This window comes from Setaria viridis, chromosome 8 (assembly GCF_005286985.2).
Source record: "Setaria viridis chromosome 8, Setaria_viridis_v4.0, whole genome shotgun sequence".
NCBI lineage: Eukaryota > Viridiplantae > Streptophyta > Magnoliopsida > Poales > Poaceae > Setaria > Setaria viridis.
The window spans coordinates 21,706,635-21,727,136 of NC_048270.2; the positions used below are offsets into that span (position 1 = coordinate 21,706,635).

The window sequence follows — 20,502 nt, forward strand, 5'->3', positions numbered from 1 at the left end:
CTTTGCCGAGTGTTAACACTCGGCAAAGTGTCCGAGCTCCTGCTACAAAACAAAAATGTTACGTATAAAAGACCCCTCTCAAAAAACAACCAGAGAAGCACATGCATATAAATTACACCACAGGCATATAAATATCACCACAAGCATCACAAGCACACAAATAACATTCACAAGTTCTCGTCGAAATAGGTAATTCACAAGTTTTACCACAGCTAACACCTCTAGTTCACAAGTCACTGAGGAGGATGAGGTGGATGAGGAGGCTAAGGAGTATGTGCAGGTGGCCACTGCCCCCAAGAAGATTCTGCATTGGACGCCGCCGATTGATTCTGCACAAAGTTATAGAGATTGCATTAGTCACTTTTCTAGTGTAAGTCTGTAGTGCCTGTAGTTTCTAGTTTAACTCTAGATTGATTGTAAGGTTGAGAGTGACTCACAGGAGTAGCTGCAGGAGGTGGTGGAGGTGGCGGGAATAGGTTCGGTGGCATAGGTGGTGGAGTCTGACCTAAACTGTGAAAGACACTCTGCATGTATTGGAACATCTGCTCCGTCCTCTGCCTTTCTAGCTGCCGATCCGCCTCGATCCTTGCCTCTAGTTCCTCCCGGCGCTTTCGTTCTACCTCCACCTGGGCCTACAATATTTCATCCCAATGTCTTATTGCCAATGCCAAGATATGTACAAAATGAATGAAAAATTAAAGAAACAGGAATAACCTGCAGAGCCTGCATCTGTAACTGTGCAGCGGTAGGCCGTGCCCATATCGCGGGGCTCGAGTCCGTGCTCCTTGCTCGAATCTGGGAGAGGGTGGGAGTACTGGTAGTGTCGATCACGCTATCTCCAATCCAATACTTGCCATGCTTCTTCCCTCCTCCCACCCTCATCACAATTTCAGCATCAATATCCTGAGAGCTCGGATCGAACTCTGGCCTATGAACCTCCCTCGCCATTGCTGTGTACTCGGTGACGCGGCTGTGGATGCTGGGATGGCTGTATGCCTCGGGCGGGTCCTCCGGGTTGAGGTCGATGTCTGCCGAGGCCTTGCCCTTTTTGGACATAACCCATGCCTTGAACCGGGAGCACTCCTGGCCTTCATGTGATGACGTCTGCGGCAAAAATACAAAAGGATTATAAAATATGCAGTATTATGTGCATTATGTGTGAGAATAAAGAAATGAATTCACGTACCCATTTTTCCTTGTATTCATCAAGGCTCAGGCTGCCTTGATGGTGTGGTGCATATGGCATCTGCAGACGCCACTCCCGGCAAGCAATGTGGTTCTCCAACCACCCCGGCTGCAACCACACGTCCACCATTTGTTCCCAGCACTGGGTAAAGGATCGGCACCACCACGGAGGCACCTACATCATCAAGTGTGTGACATATAACAAAAGAAGTGAAGTGTAATTAATCTCAGAAATACTAAATATTAACTTTCTGTACGTACCATCATGAATTCTTCCTTGGTCAGGTTCATTGTACTGGCCTCTTCTTTTCTGACCCTCATCCTTTTGTATTCATTGTCCGGTGGGGCGGGCTGCGGGGAAGGGGGCGCCGGGGCCGGGGTCGGGGCGTCGGGGCGCCGGGGCCCGGGCGGCGGTGGCGGGCGGCTGGGGGCGCGGCGAGTCGGGGCAGCGGGGCGGGGCGCCGGGGCCGGGGGCGAGGGCACCGGGGCGAGTGCGGCGGGCGGCGGCAGCCGGCGGGTAGCGGGCGGCAGCGGCCGGCGGGCAGCGGGCGGCGGCGGGCAGCGGGGGGCGGCGGCGGGCGAGAGAGGAGATCGTTTCGTTTTTGGGATGGATCAGGCTGGGCCGCGCGTGGCGGTCGGCTGAAAACATAAGTCCGACGCTTTGCCGAGTGCCCGCGATCTGGCACTCGGCAAAGTAACATTCATTTTTCTAAAAATCCGGTGCTTTGCCGAGTGCCTTGGATCTGGCACTCGGCAAAGTAAAGATTCATTTTTTTTAACCTGTGCGCGACCTGCCAGGTACATTGCCGAGTGCCTTGGATCTGGCACTCGGCAAACCTTCTTTCTTTGCCGAGTGCCAGATCCAAGGCACTCGGCAATGCCACGTTTTTCATTTTCTAAAGAGGAGGAGAATACTGCCAGGTGGGCCTGTGTACCCCTTTTTGCCGAGTGTCTGTGGAAAACACTCGGTAAGGTAGCTTTTGCTGAGTGTTTTTTTATACACTCGGCAAAATAGACTAATATTTTATGTACCTTCTTCGACAACCTGTTTTACAGGTTGTTTTTCTAATATACTTGGGCAAAATCGTGTTAACATCACTCAACAATGGTTAAATTATTTTTCTACAGATAATGTTCTATTATTTCATGCAGTTATAGCGCAAATTGCATTTATATCTACTAAAAATCTATAATTGCATTTAATCAATAAAAAATAGTAAACGCATCCGAAAAATTTCCAAATTTTGACACGAACCAATCTGTGTTGTATGTTGCCTATACAAAAAGATTTGAAGCCAAACCTTGACTCAAGTGTCACTTGGACTATAAATCTTATTGTGTCCTCTCTAACTTCTATGAATCCTTCCAGGAGATGAGTCAGCTTCTAAGCATCCTATGTCAGAAATTGGGCGAAACCTTCTCAATTTTTTACCACAGCCTCCACACATAATATCACGACATCTTGACAAATCTTGTGATTTTCAGATTTCGTTTGCTTTTTTTAGAATTTAACAACCATTCAACCACACGTTCGTGGTCGTGTTTTTTAAAAACAATGTTGAAAATTTGTTTTCATTTCCTGGTTGAGAACTCAATCCGGACTCCATAATATGGATATAATTTTTCCACTGATTATAAACCATCATTTCATGTACCTGCAGTTAAAATATGTCATGAATAAAAAAATTCCTATTAATGCAATCATTTCATTAAAAATAGCAAACAGACCACAAAATATACCAACTTTTATTATGGATTACAAAATCTCCTACGTGGGGAGTAGAAAAAGTGTGGAGGCTGGGGGATGAAATTTTTTTTTTTTGGTTCGCCGAGTGCCAAATTTTTACACTCGGCGAAGTAATATGTTTGCCGAGTGTCCAGGGTTAGGCACTCCGCGAAGTGACACGTTTGCCGAGTGTCTTGTGTTGGCACTCGGCGACCTTTTGGATTTGCCGAGTGTGGAAGGGTGGCACTCGGCGAAGGGCCTCTTTGCCGAGTGTCGGAGTCCAACACTCGGCAAAGGACTAACGGCCGCCCCAGTCCGGTGACGGACGGTGCACGTGCGATGCACGCGCTGTTGATTTACCGAGTGTCGGACTTTTGCCGAGTGTCACTGGGAGGTTTGCCGAGTGTCGAATTTACGGCACTCGGCAAACGACCTTATTGCCGAGTGCTATATGTTTGCCAAGTGTCGCGTTTAATACACTCGGCAAAAAGGTTGTTTGCCGAGTGCTCGAAGGAAAGCACTCGGCAAAATTTTTACACTCGGCGAATTTACTGTTTCCGGTAGTGATTGATTGGATGAGAAATTGATAAGTTGGTACAACTGATGTCCTCCTGTTTTTTTATGCTTATTTCCATTGATGATGATGCTGTTCGACAGCACCACATTTTATTTCTTTCTGTACATAGTGATGTATAGAATCCTCCTTGCTGACTTGAAACTGACCTGCAGTTCTATCTCCATGTAAATGTAAGTATGAGTTAGTTTCAATGCTCTGAATAACTCTAAATAGTAAACACCATTGTTCTTCCCTGAAAGTTGTCACAAGCAGAAGTGGCGTATTTTGAAGGGCATTCCAAAGTTTTCCAGTTTTCCTACTCGTACTAAGAAGAGGGAGATAATTAGTGCAAGAGGGAGATAATTATGTTGACGAAGGACATTGTTATATGAACCATGTATCTTTTGTAAAATTCTATTACTCATCCCAGCGCTCCTCTCTCCCTCTCCAGCTCTTGTGTAGACAACTTCATATGCGTCGTGACATGAGGGTGGCGCGGATCGGGTGGGTGGGTTATATTTATTTCCTGGTGACGGTAATTACTGTAGAGCCTACCGTTCAATACTAGCGTGCGGATCGGACGCGAACATACATGCTATAAATAACCTGGCACGTGTGAAAGGTGCATGATCCGAGGCACGTTCCATGTGAAAGGTGCATGATCCGAGTCTATCTACTTGAAGCAGTGCTAATATACGTAAAAGAAATCCACCATGTGTTCAGTTACGCATGTACTGTAACTATCTTCATCCCTCGAGCCTCAGCTCAATCCCCACACTCTAGTTTTGTGTGCCAGCTCCGTCACCTTCTCCGCTCTTTTACCTATATATTTTCTTCCTACCAACCAAGCTTGAGAATGTGCGGCACCGGGAAAACATATTTGACGTTGGGAGCAGCATGTTGCTGCCACAATCTGTGTTTACCTGCTGGGTGGAACACTCCAAATAAGGAACATATTGGATCACTTCAAATGGTCAGTATTTTCATCTAACTCCACTTGGTGGTCTGTTGAAGCACATATTGGTAACGCGGTAAACTCATGCATGCATATTTATAAAATATATAGTGCGCCGGCGGCGACATGAACAAGCAAATCGATGGACGAGCGAACCACAATGGTTTAGCAATTCTGCTAGCTAGGAAACACTCACTTGATCGTGCTCCCACCCATTTAATCTCCTTTGTCTCTTCGTCAGTTTGTTCCTTCTCCCTCGCTCCGACTGCACATCCTGATCCATCTGCATCATCTTCGCTACAAAATTGTACATTTGGACACATATAGCTTGTTACGTAGATAGATCTTGTGGTTGGGCAATTGAAATGTAGTATCTGTAGGGCTGTAGTACGATCATTCTCATAACTAACTTATTGTGTCATCATGCATCTAATCTGATGTTCAAATGCTGATGATTTGACGCCATGAATCTACCATTATTATATATATATATATATATAGGATGTCTTTGAACAAAGAACTAGTGCACGCAGCTAGCCGCAACGAAACAATTTGCTCGTACTGCAGCAGTCTTGTCATCCAAATATTTCACCAATTGAAGGTGAAAATACTGATGAATTTGATGCGATTCTTATTCTTATATTGTGTCGTCATCTTTTGTGGTTGGTGAAATGGCAATATTCTAGAAATGCTATAGAACATGCACTGGTTGGTGAGTAATTTTCCTATGAGGCAACAACATACTTCTGCTTAGTAGAAACAAAGAAGCAATGGCCGTCGATGCGTTTTACAGAGCTTGAATAATAAGTAACCCGCTTATTCAGTAAATTAGATAGAAAATGCGAAACTGAGAGGGTTGTATATTTGTGCAGTTGAGTACTGCGATCCATGTATTTAGTGACGAGTTCTAATCATCCGTCCGTGTCAGTTTTCATCATGGACGAGGCTCCGAGGTCTGTTCATCCGTCTGTTACGAGAATGAGCGAGATGTAGGGGCAGTTATTTATTCGGAAAACAAAGTTACTAAGTGCATCCCAAGAGTGCGTAACACATAAGTAGAGTTCTGTTAGAGAGAATAGTAACTTACTGTAATATAGAAAAATATTAACGTAATGTATACATGCAAGGAGAGCGACGAGAACAACGATTTCAATGTTAAACACATAGCTCAAACTAAGTGCTTAATTAAGGACATGAAGGTGTGATGCAAAGCGAAAAAAAGGTAGAAATGTGGATGGCGAATTACCCATGTGCTAATCTGCAACGTTAGGTGTAGCAGTTATTGTGCAGAATTACTAAATAAAATTTCAGCAGAATTACACCACTAGTGGCTGTTGGACGTAGAGTCCAGCTGGTTACTACCTTCAGAACCTTGAACTGTAAGCTAGTGTCCGCAGCAGATCGACCTCTTATATCGTTCAGTTATGCTTTTCTAATAAAGCTGGCAAATGTGTTTGGTCGAAAATTACTGGGGCTTCTTGGAAAAAAAGATTGGGTAAGTACTGGGTTGTCACTTGAAACTTATTTTTATGAACCTTATTTCATCAATAGGGCAAGCACCGCTTGGAGGACAGCCGGCTAGTATCGTCGGTTGCTTGCCTTTGATTAGTTTATCTCCTCTCTTAATCTATTGGAGATGCCAATGTAAGTCAAAGGTACCGGGTATCTTGGGTGTCCAAATGTTTTAATGAACATAGTACAGCTCAGAGTCTTTGCCTACACTATCTTAATTACTAAGAAAGCAAACATTTTCAAACTAATACCTACAACATCTATAAATTCTCTCTCTATTCCTATTGAATAATATGAATTTAGTATAACCAGGAGGGGCTTGCGCGGCCTTATAATAATGTGTCAGACATGCTAGGTGTTGACTTGTACTCCCTCCGTTCCAAATTATAAGTCATTCCAACTTTCTTGGAGAGTCAAAGCATCTCAAGTTTGACTAAATTTATACAATAAAGTGCTAACATTCATGATATCAAATAGGTACCATTGGTTTCTTCATTAAATATATTTTCATAGTATATTTATTCGGTGCCATAAACTTTTGTAATTTTCTCTATAATTTTGGTCAAACATAAAAATGTTTGACTCTCCAAGAAAGTTGGAATGACTTATAATTTGGAACGGAGGGAGTATTCATTAGGACCACCAGCAGCTCGATAAGATTGGTTGTCAATCTAACTGTGGCAATGACATAAAAATTTATGACAGCGTCAGATAAACACTAACGTCTGAACAGTTGTAATTTCACTGTCGTTCAAAGAGAAATGATAATTTCACCATCCAGTACATAAAAATGATAATTTGTGTGGCTATTTTAAGAATAAATCCTAGTAGACCAAGTGGGCAAAAAATGTTTTTGCGCCCATTACCTACAGCTTTATTTACCTTTATGCATCCCAACAAGGTTCGTCAAGAAGACATGTGCATGACTCAATTTTCCCATCTAAAAGTCCTTGGTTTTATATCAAAGCCCATATACATGTACGTTGTCAACACTTACTCCATGGTCAGTAAGACATAAGCGGCCGGTGATTCTAATTAATTATAGAGCATCCTGCAGTGATCTGTAGAGATTTCGTGACATGAGAAGAGAGTATTTTAATGTTTCGAAGGTGGAGGATCAATTCGCACAAGCAATCTGCAAGGGATCAAATTATGCCCAAATGCATGCTCCTACATCTAACATTTGTTTGCCATTATCCATCACCCTAAATATACACAAGCAAAATTCTAGCAAACAACAAATTGGATGAGATCAGAGTATACGTGTCTGAATTGAGAATTCAATATGTGAACCAGTGAATCATACATTAGCATCTGGTTTTTTGCCCTGCAATGAGATCTGATTGAAAGTCCCACTTTCTTTTGTTCGCGCGCGCTTCTCAATGATGGTTTTCTTTGTGAGGATTAGCAAACGTACCTTACCAGCAGGATTCAGATGGAGCTAGTTTCAGTCCCGCTCTCTTCACTGTGCCCAAAAAAACACTGAAAGTTGAATTCAACAATTCCAGCCAATAAGTTTTCTTATTGTCTATCCGATTTAACTTAGTGGCGCACTAAATTTGAGTATGCCTGACTACACTACTCCACAAATTAAGAAATTTGTGAAGACGTCATCAGTTGTTTGGCTTGCCAAATTCCACAACTTTTGGCCTAAGTAATGTATAGCACTTCTATAAGTATGCAGTACCTGAACCCCAATCCCAACCATATGCAAAACAATCACAGTTCCTCTTATTGACATTTATATGTTAACAACTGCACGTACATAATTGGTTAAGACTATAACAATCTGTTATATTTTCTCCCATATGTTGGGTAGGGATGTATTTGTATAATGAAAGTCTTAGTAATTCATATCTTAGCTGTGATCCACATGTCAATAATTGTAAGCTTTGTTGACCCAATCAGATATAAATCAAAAAGGCATGAAATCATTCTTCATCTTATTCTCCAGTAGTGATTATGTGTTATTATCCATTCTCCTAAGGGCCCGTTTGTTACGCAGGAATTGGGTTGAATTGGAATTCTTTTCTTGGGCCGACCTGTTTGGCTGCACGTGGAATTGGAAATCGTCTTTCCAGTGATTTCCATGGGCCAATTTGATTGCCTGCGACACATTCCGAGCCTAAAAGGAAGAAATCGTTTCCATCCCGACTCGCCTCCCCTCCCGACTCGCTTCCTTTCCCCGCCGCCGCGCCGCCTCCCTCTTCCGACTCGCCTCCGTCGCCTCCTTCACCGGCCCCTCCTCCGCTGCCTCCTTCACCGCCCCCTCCTCCGCCACCCCCTCCTCCTTCATTCAGATCCGCTCACTCGGCGCTGCCAGCCCCTCCTCCGCCTCCCCATCTTCCTCCTCCTCCGCCCCCTCCTCCACGAAGAAGGCGACGTCTACCTCCTCCGCCACCCCTCCTTTGACGCCCCCGTCTACCTCGCCACTGTCCCTGATTGCACTTCGTCTCTAGGGTTCGTGCAACATCTCTTCTCCTCCCTGATTGCACTTTGCTCTTACTATTTGTGCTTTGATCTGGTTGTTGCGTCCTCTAATTTGAGGTAATTTGTTGTGGATTTGAGGTAATTTAGGTTTTAATCATCTCGTGTTGCATTTGACATTGCTTATGCATAGCTACTCAGCATATCACTGTTTACCTACTGATTTTGAGTGAAAATAGAGATGTAACTCCACGTTTAGATATTTCTTTGTCATAGTGTCTTGTACTTGCTAAGTTCATATTAATGTACCCTTCAAATACTTGTTGCTATCCCCTTGTCAGTGAAATGGAACCCCTGTCCAAGCCTTGAGGTTATCTATCAGATCTTTAGTGTTGGATCAAATTCATCTCAGCTTACAGGGATATTTATCTATTTCCTAGACCTACAGGGATTCACTTGCTATTCAGCTGTAGTGGTGCTGAGAAATTGTATGTTATTGACTTATTGCTAATGCACGATTTGTAGTGGTGCTGGGAAATTTTCTGTGCAACACTTCTTGTTCTCCACTTTGCTTGCACTATACTGCTGACTACAGAATAGTTCTTTCAGTACATCACTTGTATTCTTACTCCTCCTTTTATTTTCAGTTGTAGGAAACCAGATAATGAAACTGCTTGTTGACTGTGGCATGTTAGTTTAGTTATTTAAGAACTGTAGATAATGAAACTGCTTGTTGACTGTGGCATGTTAGTTATTTAAAAAAGTCCTTTTCCAGTTTAATAGATTTGGTAACTAAGGTAATGGGCATTTTTTTTGAATTCTTAACTGGAGCATGTGGTGTTTCTTTCTTCTGTACATGTTAGGGCTCTTCTGAACCTCAGTCCTCCAATTCCAATCAACATTGATTTGCAGAGGCTGTGGTTACTTCCATTTCCATATGCTAGGATGTTAGCAAAGTTGCAGGAAAAAGAAACTCACTAATCAATTGAGCTCACTGGTTAGCATTTTTTGGGTGATGTTTTTCAAAATCAATTGGAGGTGTCTGAACCGTTAGATTCAGTTTTGATAGATGCGCTATGTTTTGTGGGCAGAACCAGAGACCTGTCTTTGCCATGTTAGTACATAAAGATAACTGTTGTCAGCTTTAGATCACAGAAAATGATTTGTAACCGGCATGGTTAATGACCTGTTCATGTTAGAAGTTTGCTTCTTAAATTATTGTTGTCCGCTTATACTGCTGGCCAAAAGTAATTGGTCTCAGATCAGTTGGATGGGAGTTTACTAGTTACTGCAGCATATGGGCCTCATTTCTTTTCCAATGCTGGGTGCTAAGTTAGTTAATTATGAACCTTTTTGATGATAAATTAAAACATTCCTTTTTGCATATGTGCTTTAGATGCCTGACAACAACATAGACTTGGTTAATACAAGCATGGAGCAAATGAGAGAGATGCGTAGGAAAAAGAGAAAAAGAGTGGCTGCTTTATTTGTTTCTGCTGTCACGAGCATGATTGTGCATTGGTATCAGCGTAAGAGACCTAGACATATCGTTGATCCAGATGAAGTGGCTGAGAGAGATGTAGCTACACGCAAACAAATGCTAAGAAATCTGTACCAAGGATCAAATGTCTATTGCTATGATAGTTTGCGCCTAACTAAGAGATCATTTTATGACCTATGTGCCATCTTACGTGAGAGATGTGGTATGTGTGATAACAAGAATGTGTCGGTAGAAGAAAAGGTAGCAATCTTTTTGCTTGTAGTGGGTTATGGCACTAAGATGAGGATGATTCGTAGCTCATATGGATGGTCACTTGAGCCAATCTGCCGTCACTTCAATGAGGTGCTTAGAGGTATTCTATCATTATGCCATGAATTTATCAAGCTTCCTGATCCATCAGCTGTAGAACCTGAGGATTCCAAGTGGAAGTGGTTTGAAGATTGCCTTGGAGCATTATATGGTACACACATTGACGTTTTTGTGCCTTTGGCTGACCAAGGGAGGTATAGGAATAGAAAGCAACAAATTACCACCAATGTTTTAGGGGTTTGTGATCGTCACATGAAATTTGCTTATGTCTTAGCGGGATGGGAAGGATCAGCTTCAGATTCATGTGTGCTACGTGATGCAATATCTCGGGACGATGCATTTGTTATTCCAAGTGGGAAATACTATCTAGTAGATGCCGGATACACCAATGGACCAGACTTTCTTGCTCCATATCGATCCACTCGCTACCACTTGAATGAGTGGGCTTCTCAAGGGCATAACCCATCCACTACCAAAGAACTATTCAATTTGCGCCATTCAACTGCTAGAAATGTGATAGAGAGAACATTTGGGCTATTGAAGATGAGGTGGGCTATACTAAGAAGCAACTCATATTTTGACTTACAAAATCAAGTATTCCGTAGTTAGCAACCTAGCTTGAAATTCATCTCTGAATGACCCTAGCTAGCATGTAACTCATTTCTACTAAATTCTTGCAGATTAGGATCATTAATGCTTGCTGCATATTGCACAACTTTGTAATTGATAGACAGAGAGATATGGATGACTTACTTATACACCAAGTTGATCAAGTAATATCTTTTGAACCTCATGAAGTTCAAAGTGAAGTGGGTATGATTACCAATGTTCAATCAACAAATGAATGGAGCAATTTTAGGGATACCAAAGCTAACCAAATGTTTGCTGATTACCAAGCAAGACGTGGTCAATGTATGATAAATTCTATCATCAATGCATGCTCAAACTTATGATATTTGGTTTTGCTCCTTAATATTTTACTAATAACCTTTTGTGAACTTTTTTCCTGTAGGATATGGAAAAGGGCAAGAAGTCAGGCTCGGGCAGGGGTTACATTTCTTGGAATGACGACATGGACAAGGCTCTTCTTGACACATTTGTGGAGTACTATAATAAGGGTGGCAGATGCCAGAATGGGTGGAAGTCTCATGTCTATACAGCTGCTATCAAGAATGTCCGAGAAAAGTGTAATGTGAATATCTCAAAAGATAACATCATGGTGAGGAACAAGACCTTTGACAAACACTACACTATCATTAATGGTATGCTGGAATCAAGTGGATTTGGTTGGGATTGGAAAAAAACAAAATATCTGTTGATACTGATTCTGTATGGGAAGAATATGTGGCGGTAAGTTTCAAAAACCACTGATTTACTTAAATTTGTGTTAAGTTCAGAAAAACTAAATATTGCTTGGTGGCAACATGTGGTGACTGGCCGACTGCTGACCTGTTCTTGTGGTGCTGGTGGTACTGTTAGAATTAACTTAGTGGCTTATCTGAATGGTCTCTCTAGTTGCAACTAGTTTGAGATTGATTTGAAGTAGATAACAAAATAGACATGCTGACTCCTGCGACTTGAGCTTCTGTTCTATATTTTCATCCTGACTCTAGCTTGCAGTAAATTGGGTTGGCACTTTTTTATCTGAAAGTGTTGGTAGACATGCCTAAAACTTTCAGTTAGGCTAGTTCTTGGAAATTTCTTGCAGTAAAGCAATATTTTCTGTCTTGGTTCCATGTGCATTAAACCTATAATGCTACCTGTTTGATAAGCTCAGTATTCATGGGTTGGTCTAGTCTGTCAAGGGGAAGGGTAATTCAAGTCTTTTTTCAGATGCAATCAACCTGGACAGTGTGCAATCCACAACCTGGACACTGGTTTGATGCAAATGAGCCCTTAATAGGCTGATGCTATTGATTCCCTTGTCATGTGCATGTGGATGTTTGAATAATTTCTAGGATAACTGACCAAGTTCTTGTTCCTATCTGAACCTGCTCACATGCATGGTTTGACCATCTTGTGTCCTGTGTCATTGCAAATGGCACTCCTGAACCTTCTTTAGTCATAATAGTGGAGGGGATTATTTGGGTCTTTAACATAAGCATTGGATTGTGGGGGGAGTGGAATGGTTCTAGGGATTTATCATTGTGTCTCCTTTGATTGATTGTCAATTTGAAACAGTTCCCTTTTTGCTTTCATCTTCCTTTGGGGCTTATTTGGCTAATAGGCTAATACCACTAGTTACCGTTTAGGTCTTATTTCCTTTTGTGTGTCCTCCTAATAGGCTAATTCTACTTGTTACATTGACATGCATTTGAAAACCTAAAAGGTTTATAGAACCAATGGGTCAAGGTCTTGTTCTTTTCTGAACCACCTTATTTGGTTTGACCATCCTTCCTTCCTAAACATGGCACGTCTGAACCTTTTCCTGCTGATGACAGTCGTTAGGATTATTTGGGTCTCAAGCATCTGCAGCAATTCAACATTGGATGGTGGGGTACTGAAATGGTTGTAGGGATTTCTCATCGTGTCTGCTCTAGTTATCTAAGAATGTAGTTATCCTCCTACAATTTTAGTCAGAAGATATACTTGCTTTACAAAATATCATCATTATCTCTGCAGTGTTCTTTATTTCTATACTGCAATTACTTCTGATGTCCTGCTCTCCTCACTTTAGGATGAACCTTATTTTCTGCTACCTAAACTTGTGTATAAAATAGAGTTTAGGTTGGATATACATGTGTTAACCATTTGCTTTTTTAGAAAAACAAAGAAGCTTTTGGGTATAGGCACAAGACTGTCTTGTACTGGGACTCAATTAGCTTGGTGTTTGGCAAAGACCATGCTACCGGTGAGGCGGCAAGGACTGCAGCTGAGAGCTTAGAAGACATAAGGAAGATCTTAATAACAAAGAGCCCACATCATCGGCAACTTCAGAAAGTTTAAAGAGGCAACGGTGAGGTGACTCTTTTACCTCTATGATGGCTGAAAAAATGGACAAGTTTGCTGAAGCACTCAAGGAGGAAGCACCTAAAGGCCCAACATCAAAAGAAATTCTCAACACACTGAATGAGGTACAAGGATTGGATGAAGACACTTTGTTGGACCTATTTGATATCCTGACCGGTGATGCACGCAAGTATGAGTCTTTGTTGGCGCTTCCAGTGGGGATGAGGAAAAGGTGGCTCTTAAAGCAACTCAAAAAGTGATGCATGCTTAGATGCTGATTACTATCACTATGCTCATTAGTCATGTCATTTTGAGTGTGTATCATCATAATGTATGACTTTGTTTAGACTTTAGATCAAGTTCTCTGTGTTCCTGACGTTTCTGTGTTCTCACTAGTCAAGTTCTGGTAGTTTGCTGCTACTGGATCTTGTGTTATCTTTCTGTGAATAAACTGGCATACTGGATATGTGTGAACCTTCAGCAACCATACCATGAGGATGCTCTGATCTTCTCTTTGTTCATACCATAAAAAATTCCATATTTAGCTATCACTGGTAGAGAATTGGCCTTTAGTCCCGGTTGGTAGGGTGCATATCTCTCGGATATCCATCCGGGATAAACCAACCAGGACAAAAGGGGGGGGGTCTTTAGTCCCGGGTCTTTTAACCGGGAGTAAAGGTCCCCCTTTAGTCCCGGTTGGTGTCACCAACCGGGACTAAAGGGGTCCCCTTTAGTCCCGGCTGGATTCCAACCGGGACTAAATGGCGCTTGCATGGCACTGCCGTGACGCCTGAATTTTTCATGCATGCATCACGTATACGTAGTACCGCGGCCCTTTTAATTTGTTAACCTTTAGTAGTTGAGATTTTTTTAGAACGAAATCAACTAGTATTTAAACGAATGGGATTTGTAATTATACAATTACTATATATATACACAATCCTTATACACAATTCATATACACAATTCAACTAGCTTAGTACAAATCGATCATAATTAGCGCGTATTATATATACAAATAAATCAAAGTATCTTCCTACAATCTTCCCGTCGTGGTGTTGCTGATCGGAGTGTCTAATTGTCGTCCATCGTAATAAAATTCTCCTTTTGGATTTACCACCTCGTCCATTATGAATCCAATGAGACCTTCACATATTGCCGCTACTCTTTCTTCCTTCAAGAGTCCTTGTTGAATATTTAACATCTATAATTTGGAAATTTGTGAATGTTACATGAACAAATACATATAAGGAGCTAGAAAATAATTAACTAGTAATAGTTTTATTTTACGTACTTTAAAGTTGTGCGGCGTCATCTTCGGTCCCTTGGGTCCCATAAAACTGTGCATGTGCTCACAGATGTAGTAGCCACATAGATTATTTCCGGGTTCCTGTCTTAAGCACTTCAGTGCGGAAAAAAATAAGTTATGAAATATTCGTGTTATACAATGTAATAAATGTGCAGACTGCATACGTACCGGGAAGTCTGTGTTCCATGTAAGTGTTTCTTTGAATGGACCTTTGTGTGTCCTTATGAATTGTTTCCATGCGCTGCGGATTAGAATAATGAATGATATAGTGTAACAAGGATAAAATTTAGGAAATAAATTTTTGCATAGAGATAAAGGTCCAGAATTATTACAAGCCTAGCATGTCTTGCAATTCTTGGTAGTCCACCGGATCTTTCCTTAACGAATCAAAGATAGTGACGTGGCTTCTTTCAGGCTCAATTATAATAAGGATCCAGTGGAAGCTGCGTGCGTAAAATGTTCTTGCATATTAGAGCTAACTAACATGTAGAGATAAGGAAAAAGACATCGAAAGTAGACGGTATACACACACTTACTTGAAGTTGTATGGAAGTAGTATGAAATCCTTGAATGTTTGTTTGTGTAGAAAATTGTATATTTCTGCAAAGGTTTTTTCCGGCGCTAATTGTATCTGTTGTTGGTTAACTACAGATGGATCCATGAAGCCTATATGTAGGTACGCATCTCAGCGGCATGTCTGAATTAGCATCCTACATGAAATGGAAGATGAAGTTAGTACGGTGACGCACGCCAAAATTTACATGTAGAGATAAACGGACACTTACAGAATCCAAGCGCTGATCAGAGAGACGTCCAGGGCATCATGATGGTACACTTCGTATATATCCTTGAAGTCTAGCCACAGCACTTTCTCCCCTTCACCATGAAAATCTATCAGTTTTACCTTCATGCCGATCATCTCCCTCGAGTCGGCGGATGCCATCATGTACCATTGATGGAATTCGTACATCTTTGTTGATAGCTTCCGTACCAATGAAGGCTTTACTAGAGGTTTGCCTAGCTCATAAGGCCACTTCGGCTCAGGGGGCGGTGCAGTTGGCGTCTCAACTTGCCCTATGCATTCATCAAGTCCCAGACCTGTTTCTTCCATGAACTTCAATACATTTGCTTGTTGATCCAAGGGCAATGATAATACCCGTTGAGCATCTTTTTTTGATAAATGGCTGAGGTCGGGGACTGGACCGCTGGAAGATGACTTTCCTTTCCTTTTATCCTTTTCATCAGCCTTTACTAGAGCCCGTTCATAGTTTGACAATAGTGGTATCCTTTTCTTGGCTCCTTCTTCCATCCTGATAAAAAAGTTTAAATCTCGCCGACTTACTGGCGGTGGCTCCATCTCCCTTGCCTTTTTTTCTTCGGCTTGTTTCTTGAACCACTCACTGGCCTCTCGTTGGATTTCTGCCCACTGTTCTGCATGAGACATTGCCTCAAAGCGTTCCTTACGAGTCACTTCAGGCTCCTTTGTTTTCTTCTTTCTCTGTCTTTGCTTGGGAGGCGGTGCTCGTGACTTCTTTAGTGGTGGTGCAAGTTCCTTCAAGGGGGCCGCTCTTGGTGCCGGCGACGGTGATCGGGGAGGGGTGTTGTTATTGTCGTCGTCGCTCCCAGCACCAGGATGTGGTGGAGATGGAGACCTTGATATAGATGGAAGGGACGGTCCTGGAGCAGGAGATGCCGGTCTCGAGGTATGAGGAGAAGGTCGCTGCTGGGAATCTACGGGGAGCGGTCTTGAGGTCTGAGGAGATGGCTCCGTGCCGGGAATAATGATGTAGCGTTTCTTCCATAGAATGATCCCATGAAGCGCATCTGCCAATGTCTTTTCCCCATCGCCTCCCGGGAAGTCGAGCTCTAGACCTTCATACTGGGGATCAACTATTTGCTCTACGCAGACGCTGGCGTAGCCTGTTGGAATTTCCATGCCATGACTACTCTGCCCTGCCAGGGTTGCTAACGCACTCCCGTACGCTACCTGTACATATAGCAGAAGTAAACAAGTTGAACTCCGATCTCGAGGCCTGGATCAATTCACAAGATTGCATAAATATTATGTATAAGTATACCTTAATAGCGAGGTTGCCGACCGGTGCATGCAGCTCACATGAGGTTCGTTGCGTGATGGCATCCACGGGGAACCGTTGCTCCTCCACGGGTAACCTGGGCGTCTGCGCATCGGGGACCCCTGTAGAAGCACAACTGCTCAAGAGGCGTTGCGAAGGGCTGGCGGTGTTAGGATTCGGCATTGCTCCAGATTGGGCCAACTCCGCAACTGCGTGGGCCACCCGCCGATTGATTTCATCCATCATTCTTTGTTCTAGCATCTGCCGCCAGCTCTCCTCGATCTGTTCCTTTCTTCGCTTCCGGCTTCTGTACGAGGCGCTGTCGCCTCGGAAAGCGAACTTCCACGGAACCACCCCGAACCCTCGGCAACGTCCTGGGTGCTCTGGATTACCGAGGGCCAATGTGAGCTCATCATTTTCTCGGTCCACCTGCAACCTCCCAGCCTTAGAATCTTCAATGTTCTTCATGAGATGCTCGGCCTTCTCACGTATTGTGTCATTAAAAATCAACGTCCCATCCTCTTGGCTTAGGGAGCCTCCATGAGCGTAGTACCAATTTTTTGATCGTTCGGGCCATTCAATAGTTGCAGGTACGATTCCCCGTTCGATCAGATCTTGTTCCATCTTCCTCCACTTGGGAATTGCTGAGCCATACCCACCTCGCCCCAAATGATGGTGGTAGCCCTTCTGACTAGCATTTGCTGTGTTGGTCGTGATCTTTTTCACACCTTCTTCACTCCTCTTATATTCAACAAATGCATCCCAGTGGTCCCTCAACTTTGGCCACGCGTTGAAGTCTGGAGTTTTGCCCTTCTTGATGTAGTGGGTATCCAGCATCTTCTTGAATGTCTGGAATTGAGTAGCCATCTTCTTAAGCGTCCACGCTTTGACATCCTTCTCACTATATCCTTCGGGGAATGTGAAATGTCTCTTCACGTCTTCCCACAGCATATTCTTTTATGTCTCTGGAAGGGCGTACGGATTAGTGCTTCTGCCCTTCCATTCTCTGATGCTGATAGGCACGTTGTCCCGGACGATTGCCCCGATTTGACTCACGTACTTCTTTGCTACTTTCTCGGGAGCAACCGGCCTGCCCTCTTCTGTAACTTCCGTGATGACAAGCCTCCCTTCCATCACCTTTGTACGACCTCAGGTCTTCTGCCCTTGTGTCGATCCGGAGGGCTAACAGTTCAAGATTCGTTAATTAGTACGTAGTAGTAACGGTGGCGTGAAACAATACAAGAATGGTTGTATATACCTGGCCGGAACCTTCCGCCACGGCAAGTTGTTGCTGCGGCTGTTGCTCTTCATTCCCATCGGCGGACATGTTGAGGAACATGTCCGCCTGGGTGCCCTCTTCATCCGCGTATGATAGTGGAACGTTGTCGCCACTACCATCACCAGCGATTATCTGCTCCATGATATACCTTGCGGTCTCATCGTCTGCCATTTCAACTATTGATGGAAACATACATGGAATCATACATGACAGTCATAGAAATCATCTTACTACAAATTTCTACAAAGTCCTACAAAGTCCGGAATCATACATGTATATAATGAAATCATAAAATAACATGAATCCTACAAAGTCCGGAATATTTATACAAATTTCTACGAATTTCTACGAATTTTGACGAATTTCTATGAATTTCTACGAATTTCTACGAATTTCTACGAATTTTGATGAATTTCTACAAATTTCTATGAATTTCTACAAATTTCTACAAATTTCTACGAATTTCTACGAATTTTGACGAATTTCTACGAATTTCTAACAATATCCACGTGCGGTGCCTAGGTTGTGATGGCGGCGATCAGGGCGGCGGAGGCGGGACGGCGGCGATCACGGTGGCGGGACGGCGGAGGGGACGGCGGTGCATCCTAGCTACGAATTTCTAACTTCATTTTCTAACTTAAAAATCTAACTTAACAAACTAACTAAAAAATCTACGGTACAAATATAACTTAATTTTCTAGCTTAACACTCAAAATTAAAAATCTATCGTAAAAATATAACTTACTTTTCTAACTTAAAAAAAAACCCTCCCAGCAGTGGACCTCTCGCGCGCGGGGCGGCGGGACGGCGGCGGCCGGTGCGGCGAGGACGGCAGCTGCCGAGGCGACGAGGACGACGGCGGCCGAGGCGACGACGACGACGGCGGCGTAGGCGGGACGGCGACGAGACGGCGACGAGGGGCGACGAGGATGGAGCCGGTGGCCGGAGGCGACGAGGTGGCCGGGGGCCGGGCGCGTCGACGGACGAGGAGGGGATCGAGGCGGGCCGGCCGGGGGACGACGACGGCGCAATGGGGGACGTCGACGGCGCAATGGGGGACGACGACGGCGGCGGCCGGCGAGGGAGGCGGACGGGTGGCGACGGCGGAGAACGTGCGGGACTTGGCGAAAATTTGGCTAAGTGTGTAACTAGCGGGGGGTAGAAGGGAGTACAGTGCCTTTTAACCCCCCCTTTTATCCCGGTTCGTAATGGCACCCGGGACAAAAGGTCCTTTTGTCCGGGGTCCCGTCACCAACCGGGATAAAAGGCCCCCCCTTTTATCCCGGTTGGTGACGGGACCCGGGACAAAAGGGTGCCCCCGCCAGGTGGGGCTGGGAGCGTACCCTTTTATCCCGGATCCCGTCACCAACCGGGATAAAAGGCCCCCTCCTTTTATCCCGGTTGGTGACGGGACCCGGGACAAAAGGGTGCCCCCGCCAGGTGGGGCTAGGAGCGTACCCTTTTATCCCGGGTGCCACCACCAACCGGGATAAAAGGGGGTGCCTTTTATCCCGGTTGCAGTTGGCAACCGGGATAAAAGGGTACGTTCGGGCGGGAGACGAAACGTACCCTTTTATCCCGATTGCCGTTTGCAACCGGGATAAAAGGGGGGCCTTTTGTCCCGGTTGCTGTTAACACCCGAGACAAAAGGTCTTTTTTCCTATTTTTCTTCTCCCGCCTATTTTTTGGAAATGGATTTTATTTTGTCTTTTCACTACATTTCAGGATGAAAAACAAAACCTTCACAGATTTTGTACATGCAAAAATATATTTAATTAACGAGTAAATTGACAATAAGTATGAATTAATCATTAATTATGTACCAGTTCATTTAGCCTGTAAAATATTTATTTTACTGCATTGCTGTGATCAAGAAATTATTCAATTAAATTATTTCAATGCGCAGAAAAATCCATGTTAGTATGTGGTTAACAATGTTCATGTTTATCTAAAAAATCTTCACCTAACAAATTTAATAACACATGAAATCATACATAGGGTAAATTACAAATTGTATCAATTAATACACAAAGGTCATGTACATTTAACGCATTACAATACAATGTTGTAAAATTTCTTCTTCACGAAAGTTCCTTGATCATGATCGCGGCGTAAGTACGGAGCCTCTTCTTTGGATAGAAGGATGCTTGGATCAACTTCAACGGCGAATGGAGGCATGCCATCAAACTGATCATAATCATCTGATTGGTCTATTTTATCCTCGACTCCCACGATTTTTCTTTTACCTGGAAGAACTATGTGGCACTTTGGCTCCCATGTCTCTTCTGGATTCCTCTTGGGTTTGCTGCACATGTCCTTCACATAGAACACCTGATGCACATCATTGGCAAGTACGAATGGGTCATCACTGTATCCAGTCTTGCTCAGATCTACTATTGTCATTCCGTACAGATCTTTGGTGACGGCAGTTAGCTTCACCCAATTGCAAAGAAATAGAGGGATGTACAGCGGTCCGTATTCGAGTTCCCATATCTCCTGTATGAATCCATAATACGACTCCTTGCTATTATTTCTATCCATGGCATCTATGCGGACACCACTATTCTGGTTCGTGCTTTTCTGGTCCTGGGCTCTCGTGTAAAATGTGTAACCATTTATCTCATAGCCTTGGAATTTGACGATTGTGGTAGCAGGTCCCCTGGCTAACCAGGCAAGCTGTGGGTGAATCTCAGAGTTACCCATAAGTTGTTGGCGCAAC

At 43.5% G+C, this 20,502-nt stretch overlaps 1 pseudogene; it reads left to right on the forward strand.

Moving 5' to 3' along the window:
- Positions 1-13,573, forward strand: part of LOC117834366 (uncharacterized) — a 35,039-nt pseudogene extending 21,466 nt beyond the window's left edge.
- The last annotated feature ends 6,929 nt before the right edge of the window (positions 13,574-20,502 follow it).